The sequence below is a fragment of the Pyrus communis genome, chromosome 5 (assembly GCF_041283825.1).
Source record: "Pyrus communis isolate YQ-2024b chromosome 5, ASM4128382v1, whole genome shotgun sequence".
In the NCBI taxonomy this organism is placed as follows: Eukaryota; Viridiplantae; Streptophyta; class Magnoliopsida; order Rosales; family Rosaceae; genus Pyrus; species Pyrus communis.
In genome coordinates, this window is record NC_142569.1 from 18,531,407 (window position 1) to 18,541,403 (window position 9,997).

The window sequence follows — 9,997 nt, forward strand, 5'->3', positions numbered from 1 at the left end:
AAAGCATTATGCAATTTATGCTTCTCCTCTACATCCAATTTTGAATCCCCCTCTTTCTAAAGGGTTTCAAACTCGAAAAATATTGCATTTTTCAAGATGGAATCGTTTTGCATGATATTAAGTATCTTCAAGCTCCAATTTAATGGGGTTGTACATATGACATTTCCCATTGTGATGAAAAGTTAACAAATTGCCAATTGCGGCTAGTATTCATCTCAAGCAAGGTAGAAAAGATTCATGGAATGGGTGCCTTGGAAGAAACTGCAAACATAAAGGACGATTGGGAAAGGGGAAGCCAATTAAGGCACGCCAGCCATCGAGCTGATAGAGCTACTAGATTTATGCTTGAAAATTACATTTCCTTGAAATTTACAGAATTCAACTTTGTTTTTTGCTCTAATTCCATTTGACAGATTAATATCATTGATTTAGACATGAAATTTAAAGAGTTTTCCAAAAGAACTCGGTCGGTGAACCAAACGTACGGCTATGCCAAATGCTTAATATTGTTTGTTCATATCCTAGCCATTTATTTAGGGTGACTCACGATGAAGAAAAAACGTACATAATATTTAGTTTGCAAATTTTATTTACAAATTCAGTAGACAAAATTATGTAAATTAAATAATATGGAAGTTGATGATTGAGTTATCATTTAAGAGTAGATGAACGTGCTCATTTTTATTGGTAACACATCATTTAGTTTGCAAATTTTGTCTACAAATTAATCTTCCTAGCATTACTCTATAGTTATTAAACTAGCTAGCTTCCCATTGTTGAAAATGTTTCAATTTCAAATTTCTTCTCTTTCAGCAAGTGACCCCTTATCATAGTGATGGAAAGGAGTCGAGCCCTTGCATAACGGCATAGGTTCGAACCCCGTTGGTGGCTAACCTAACATCTAATTAAACAAAATCTATCGTTTGACAAAAATAAAAAGTAAAAATTCTTCTCTTGCATTAATTTTAATTAACAAAATAGTAGCATTACACATTAACTCAGACACTAACGGTTGATGTAGCCCAAATCCCTCACCTCGTACTAAGATTAATTAATATCGTTATATAAGTGGGTTGTTCCCAAGCTATGCAGTTGCATGGAGAACCTCAAATCTTTTCTAGCCTCAGTGCAACGTGGATCCATGGAAAGAAAGGACCAACTCACACACTGTTAAAAAGGAAATTAGGCCTAAGTTTAGGACAATTGATTATATATAAAGCAATGTACTGGGGAGATATTGAATCCATATAACATTTTTCGACTCTTACTTACTTTTTACACCCATATTAACTTTAATTAAACTATTAATATCTTTTTAAACTCATATTTACTACCTAAACTACACTCACAAACTCAACTCAATTTGTAAATTTATCTATACACCCATTTAAAAAATAAAAACCCAAAATTTGCAAAAAGAAATCCATTTCAAGTTAGGACTACAAAAAAGTGGACAAATTCTTAATCCAAGCAATATGATCGTCCTTGTAAATTTGTAATCATGTTGCAAAAGAGCTTACCACAGGTTTTTTTGTTTGTTTTAAATGGTCTGAATCTCAATTATGAATGCGGGTATCTCTTTCTTCTTCTTTTTCTTCCTGCTTTGGTTTAAGATGAAGTCATCTATCTAGTTGTGACTATCTATCAGTTAAGTACATGAATTAACCGACTATTCTTAGTGATGGATATTTATCTTTAGGATGGATTTTGTTGGATGAAATTTCGTATCTTTGAGTTTGATTTACCACATGTATGCATGGATGAAAATTAAGGAAGGAGGACATATGTTTGTGAAGATCAGTTGGATCAAAGAGATAAAATTATTCTCTTCAAAGTTCCAACTGCCCCAAGGTTCCCAAGCCTTTGGCAGTTCCAACTTAAATAATTCATGGTTGTTCCGCCGGATAGATCGCAGGAAATATACTAGTGCAAGTCCATGACAAGGGAGGAGCCAAAGAATCCTCTTGTGCGTGACGTTTCCTCTTCTGCAAGTCGTTTGATTTGTTTGATTTCAAGTCTCACACATGAGTTCAATGCTCGTACTTTCATTGCATCTCAGAGGAAATGCAACTTTTTTGGCCTTCATTTAAGTACTTTTTTATTTAAGAGGCTTTTACGGGTTCCATTTTTCAGGTGTACAGCGAATGAAACAAGAAAAATATTTCATGAGTGATGACAACCCCTCTTGGAACCAATTTGAACCGTTTTGAGAGATGAAAATGGTTTCATATTTCTTTGAAATTTTAGCTCATTAGAAACAGAGCTTTCTGTTTTCAATTTTTTTTATTTATTTAATCTTTCAATCAATTGCTTTAATGCATTTTTTTTAATCTTTCTACCAGGTGCTGCTGAAAGATATCCTGATGGATGATCTCAGCGCTATGACATCTCTCATTGCTGTTGTTGTTGATTTGTTTGTGTTTTGGTGTTTGTGTAGGTTTATTGATAAATTTTAGTTGTATTGTTAATTTTATTTTGCACTTGATGGTAGGGGTGGGCATGGGCGGGGTCGGGCCCAATTTTGAAGGGATCGGACCAGACCCGGGTTTAAAGGAGACGGGCCCGGGGACAACATATTCTAATATAGGAACCGAATCTAACCCGGTCCAGTTGAAATGGACCGGTTTGGGCCGGGTCCAGGAGTCCTTTGTTTTTTGTTTTTTTGTTAAAAAAAAAAAAAACTAAAATTTGCACAGAGAGAAACCAAACTCAACAACATAATGTATGCCCAGGAGTAGCTCGAACCTGAAACAAAAATAAACATATAAATATACATTCACACCCAACACAGAAATTCACAAATAAAAATAACTTCAGTATCAGTAAATAGTAGACAAATTTTTTTATAGTAGGTTATTTCTTTTCGTCATTTTTTACATTTCACCATAAGAGGGATACAACAAACTATATCAGTACATATAAGCCGTGTACAAAACTAAAATTCTAACATTTGTGAAATGCCACCCTACCGTACCAAAGGCAATTAATTTGATAACAGATGATCTAAGGTTTTCAAGCCGTTACCAGGTTTGGGTTAAACACTCCAAGTTAATCAACCAAGTTATTTACCTTCACATAGCCTAGTGTCATTGAATATCAAGTGTTCATCATTCTATTCTGAGTTGTTAGTTGTTACAAAAGTTGATCTTAAATTAAACTCTGGACAAAAAGAACTGCACGAGATGGCACAGATACTCTTATGCAATGATCACTGGGAAGCATAAACGGCATGTATAGTTATTTCCACGGCTCCCCTAACATGCATGAGAAGCGACTAGTAGTGCAATAAAGAATTAAACGGCATGCAAACTATGCACGGATCAAACAGATCGAGACATTCTTGGCCCTCTAGGTTCTCAAAAGCAAGCAGATCAATCATCAATCATCAATCTACTGCAAAATTAAGTTAATTAACTCTAGTAACCTAGTTTGAAAACCACATACATTCTCGGCCCTCTGGGTTCTCAGAAGCAAACATAATGTTAGAACCGTATCGGGCCACAACTTCTTCACTTGTTGCTAGATAATTATTATCCTTATTTGTAATTGGAAGTAATTATTAGATGGTGACTCAGCATGTGAGTCTTTCTTTTGTTTTGGCTAATGGGTTTATAAGCCCCTTTTGTATCTCCTCTATGTTATGAAATGAATATGCTTTAACTTTTCTACCTAACTTAGTTGTCTTCCCTTTTATTTCTTCCTCTGTGAACTGGAGTCTTATCAATTGGTATCCAGAGGCCAGGTTTGCATCTATAGGCAAGAGCAAAGCTTCTGTGACGATGGTCGAGGTTTGACCTGGAGTTTCAGCAGCAGCAAATACTCACTCAACTCCATGGTTTTCAAGAGGCGATGAACATGATGAACCTCTGGCAAGATGATTTGCAGCATCATATGGCAGATCTGCAACAGTCTCTCGCCAGTTTGAATGTCCACCAAGCTCAACAGAACCAATTTCAGCAAACCCTCATCGACGAGCTTTGTTCTTTCAAAAACCCACCCACAACCCAACTCATCTCCTAGATTCCGATCAGTTCCATTCGAGTGTCACTCGGCTTTGGCCCATTTTCCACTGCCCACACCACCCTTCCCCCACCCACTTGGGGCCCTTTACCTTCTCCATCCCTCATGACCCCCTATTCTGCGGTGTCCCTGTTTGTCGCTAGGCCCTCATCCCTTCTTTACGACACTACACCATTTCCCCTATTTTCCCATCTGTCTGGTTGTCCCATCACATCCTAAATGCAACCCCATTTCTCTGGCGATTCCGTTGGCCACACCTTGGGCCACGACCCACATTCATCCCACCCCTTCCCACCCCTTCACTCACCGTATTCAGGGACTAGGCATTTGAAGATTGAGCTTCCATGTTTTTTCGAGGAAGATCCATATGGTTGGATTGCTATGGCTGAGGAATTTCTCGATTACCATGAAATAGAGGACCATCGCCGAGCCACCGTCATCGATTTTTATTTCAGAGGTGATGTCGCTTATTGGCTATGATGGTTCAAGATGTGTTTCCCTCTCTCTTCTTAGGCGACATTCACCACATAATTGCTTCAACGCTTTGGACCTACAAAATCCTTGAATTTTCACATGGCTTTGTCTTACATAACCCAAACTGGGCCAATCGAGGGTTACGTCGGCCGTTTTATCCAGCTTTCTTGTCGGACTCCCAATTGGTCGAATGAGCAATTGTTAAGGGCTTTTTTGGCTCGGATTTACGAGACTAAACAAGGGCATCGATCCCATTTATGCCTTGGCTTTTCTTGTTCCTCCCCTACCACCTCTAAACCTCTTTCTCCTTCAACAGCCACACCTTTCATGTCCCCTACTCTTTTCTCGTACCCTACCATCAGCCACTGTTACCCTTCCCTCTAAGCCGGTCTTACGCCTCACTCAAGCCGAAATGAGAGCTCGTCAGGAACAGAGGCTCTGTTTTAACTATGATGAGCAATATAAGCTAGGTCATCATTGTCGGCAATCCCATATTCTCATGTTGTTAGCGGATGAGGAATTCTCCAATCTACAACTGAAACCGGAGTCCTCCATCCAACTTGACCCTACCATAGTAGAACAACCTGCGCAACCACTTGCTTTCAATGCCATCTCGGCTACGAAGCGTTCTCAGGGGCGTGCTATGAGCTTGGAATGAGTCATCCACCATACTTCGGTTCAAGTTTTCATAGACTCTGGGGCTGACCAGAGTTTTCTTAATCCTCAGGTGGCTGCCCGTTTGGGCCTTTACATCAATTATTCCTGCGGTGAAATGGTGATGGTGGCAACATGCCATCACTTTCATACGCAGAGTATGGCTTGCAAGGTATTGGTTCAGCTTCAGGGGTATAACTTCCATGCGAACTTTCACCTCCTTGCGGTCGTCGGGTGTGACATGGTTATTGGCGTTGATAGGTTGGAAACATTGGGTCCCATTGGCTAGAACTTCCTTCTCAAAATCATGGAGTTCACGGTGCAAGGCACTAAGTATCGTCTGGTGGGTTCTTCCATCCCTTTGGCAGGTTTTATAACCTTTTTGTCCTCTGGGGTGCCCTTGGGGATACTGTGCGTATTGTGGTACAACTCCTCATTTACCTACTGGGTTTTGTACTCTATCTCCATTACCTGAGGTCCTCCAGGACTTGTTTCTCCAATATTCCAATCTTTTTGACGCACCTACCACCCTAACCTTCCCCCACAGGATCATTGATCACCAGATTTCTCTGCTTCTGGGCACGAGTTCAGTGAATGTGCGACCCTATCGTTATGGCCATGCTCAGAAAGCCGAACTAGAAAGGTAGGTGGATGAGATGTTAGCTGCAGAGATTATCTAACCAAGTCTCAGCCCTTTTTCTTCGCCAGCCCTCTTAGTTGCCAAAGAGGACAATACGTTGCAGTTTTATGTGGACTATCGGGTTCTGAATTCCGTAACCATCAACAATCGTTTTTTTATTCCTATTATTGATGAATTACTAGTCGAGTTACAGGGTGCTGTTATCTTTTCAAAGCTTGACTTGCGTTTGAGGGTATCACCAGATACAGATGCATGAGCCTAACATTCTTAAAATCGCTTCCGAACACTCGAAGGGCATTACGAGTTCACGGTCATGCCATTCGGCCTTACCAATATGCCGACAAAATTCCAGTCCTTAATGAATTCCATTCTGAAACCCTTGCTACGTAAGTCGGTGATAGTCTTTTTTTATGACATATTGGTTTTCAGTGCATCTGTTGAACAACATGTCTCCCATTTAGCTATGATGTTTGAGCTCTTATGCACTCACCAATTGAAATTGAAGCCTTCAAAGTGTCTTTTTGGGCAAGCTTTGATTGCATATTTAGGACATCTAATATCTGCAACGGGAATGGCAATGGATTCCTCTAAGATTTCTGCTATCTCGAATTAGCTGACATCAACCACTGTTCTTGCCCTTCGTGGGTTTTTGGGTCTCGCGAGCTACTATTGTAAATTTGTTTGCCATTTTGGCATCATAGCTCGCCAACTTACAGACTTATTACGCACGAACAGTTTCCAGTGGTCTCCCGACGTCGATCAGGCCTTCTCGTCCCTTAAATGGGCATTGTCCTCCACATCGGTACTTGCTCTTCCGAATTTCACCAAACCTTTTATGGTTGAGTACGATGTATCTGATAGCAGTATTGGCACTGTATTATCACAGGAATGCCACCCAATTGAGTTCCTGAGCAAACCATTGGCTCCTAAACACCAGGCTTTTTTGGTGTGTGTTAAAGAAATGTTGGTCATGGTTTTTGTTGTGCAGAAATGGCGTTCTTGTTTGATTGGCCATCAATTCCGAATCCTGACGGACCACCAGACTCTGAAATATTTCCTTGATCAACGCATCACTATTTCAACTCAACAAAGGTGGTTGTTGAAGTTATTTGGTTATAATTATTCCTTGGAATATATGCCTGGGGCTTCAAACGTAGCCACAAATGCTTTTTCTCGTCATCTTGAGGTTTTTGAGTTAATGGGTCTGTCTCAACCTCTGTTTGATTGTATCGCTGCAATACAAGCAGATTATACCGCTAATCCTCACGCTTCTTCTCTTATGGCAGAGTTGCAGCAGAACCCAGAGAATCATGCTTTATTTCAACTCCATGACGATCTCTTATATTACAAGAAGAGGGTTTTTGTCACTGCCTTTTCCCCTTGGCGAGCTCGCCTCCTTGCCGAATTCCATTCGTCGCCATCTGCGAGACATTCGGGTTTTTTTACACACATGCAAGAGGTTAACACTCAATTTCAATTGGCCAAAAAGACGTTAAACAGTATGTGGCTGCTTGTGACACTTGCCAACGTACAACTTATGAGACGATCAAACCACCAGGGTCGTTGCAACCTCTATCTATTCCCACCCAAGTATGGAAGGACATTGCAATGAATTTCATTAAAGTACTTCCCTCTGTCCATGGACGTAATGCGATTTTGGTGGTAATGGATCGGTTATCCAAGTATGGTCATTTCATTCCGGTCAAACACCCTTATTCTACAGCCCAGATAGCCGAGATCTTTATTCAGAAGGTCTTTCGTCTTCATGACATGCCGGCTTCCATTGGTAGTGATCGTGATCCCATTTTTATCAGCGCTTTTTGGACTTCCTTCTTTAAGCAGCAGCATACCGCTCTTTGCAAGAGCTCGGCATACCATCCACAATCTAACGGTCAAACCGAAGTACTTAATCGTACCCTCGAACACTATCTGCGTAGTTTTGTTGGTGACAAACCCAAGGATTGGATATAGTGGCTTCCTTGGGCCAAGTGGTTGTACAATACTACCCAGCAGGCTGCAATACAAATGACTCCGTTTCAGGCAGTTTATGGCTACCCTCCGCCAACAGTGGCCTCTTATCTTCTGGGTTCTTCACCAGTTCATCTGGTAGATGTCACTCTTCGGGATCAGGATACACTGCTCAAGAAGTTGCGGGAGAACTTGCAACTAGCCCAACACTGGATGTGCCAGCACGCTAATAAACATCGTTTGGAGAGAACATTTTCAGTAGGGGATTGAGTCTTTCTCAAGCTTTAACCCTATCGCCAGACTTTTGTGTCTAAAATACATTGCCCTAAATTGGCTCTTCGCTACTATGAACCGTTCAAGGTGCTGGCTCGAGTTGGCCAAGTGGCCTATACTTTGGATCTAGTCTTATCAGTCTCGAATTCATCCGACCTTCCATGTGTCTTTTCTCAAAACCAAGGTGGGTGCTCATACAGTTGCATCACCATCTCTACCACCAGTTTCCTCATATGGTGCTTTCATATGGAACCCGAAAAAGATCCTTCAGCGTGGAATGTTAAGCAGGATAATTGCGCCGTTGGCTAATTAAATGGGAATGACTTTCCAGAGCATGATGCAAAATGGGAGGATGCCGACTTTATCTTAACTCATTTTCCTGAGTTTGCCGCCTGAGGACAGGCTAGTTTAAGGGGGGTGCCATGTTAGAACCGTATCGGGTCACACCTTCTTCACTTGTTGCTAGATAATTATTATCCTTATTTGTAATTGGAAGTAGTTATTAGATGGTGACTCAGCACGTGAGTCTTTTTTCTGTTTTGGCTAATGGGTTTATAAGCCCTTTTTGTATCTCTTCTATATTATGAAATGAATATGCTTTAACTTTTCTACCTAACTTAGTTGTCTTCCCTTTTATTTCTTCCTTTGTGAACTGGAGTCCTATTAGATCAATCATCAATCATCAATCTACAACAAAATTAACTACAAATTCTAATTTAAAAACCTTAAAATCCCTACACCTGAAATTCAAATTAATAACAAAACCCTAATTCAAAATTACCTAAATTTTAGAGGGATGATGGCTGGTAGCAGCGTCCTCAACGGCGATGAAGAGGTGATGGTGATCGCGACGGTGGTGGTGTTGTCGAAGAGGAGAGAATTGAGCCGTGGTTCTGGAACCTGGGTTTTCTGGGATGTCGTCGAGAAGGATGGCTGGATGGGTGGTGCGGTTGTCGGTCGCGACGGCGGTGAGGCTAGATGGGTGATGTCATCGAGAAGACGATTGAGTTCGAGAGAAGAAGTGATTGTCTGAAACTGGAAACCTGGACACACGGGACGAGAGGATGACTAGTGTAGAAATTAACGGTTGAGATTGGATGATAGGATATCATTTAATCTCGGCCGTTCATTATTATTAGAAACGGGTCGGTCCAAGGCCCCCTTTTTCTAAGTATTAGGACTCAGCGCACCCTGTAATTGACAGCTCCCTGCCCCGCCCCGTTTACTTACTAAAATATTTGGAACTGGCCCGTACCCACCTCGACCCACGGTTCCTCTACCTGTTTGCCCACCCGTACTTGATGGTAATTATGCATTAGGCTCAAAAAGACAATTCACATTCAAAATTTAAGTTAGATGTAGAAAGAGATCGCGAGTTCAAATAAAAATTTCTCTAAACTCAATCAAATAAAAATTTCTCTAAAATCAATCATAAATAATACGAAGCTAATAAACTATTTTTGGGACTTTAAAAGCAACCCTCAATGCTAGAGGCTAGACTCGCTAGAGTTGCTTATTCAGGAGTATGAATATATCCCCTCCTATTACCATCCCTTTCCCTCCCTTCCTCTCACACTTTTCTTTTTGTTTTTTTCTTTATATAAAAATTCAAAACAAGATGTTAACGTAACTTAATTGTAACCATTTAAATAGAAAGTGAGGGAAGGAGAGAGAATCCTACTCTACTTATTCATTGGGTCAATGGTTTATGAATTTATCCAAGTTTAGTTGTACCTAATGAGTTTATGGTATAGTTTGACGAAATATAAATGAATTATGGTATAGGGAAATCACTCTTTTATTTTTTATTTTTTTTTATTTTTTTTATTTTATTTTATTTTTTATTATCAGATAAGGGTAATCACCTTCATGTGTGAAAGAATTAACTGGCTCCTCAATGGGTAGATGAGGATAAGTTCCCTCTTAATTTACTTGATGGCCAAGTCATGGAGCTTTATGCTAATGATT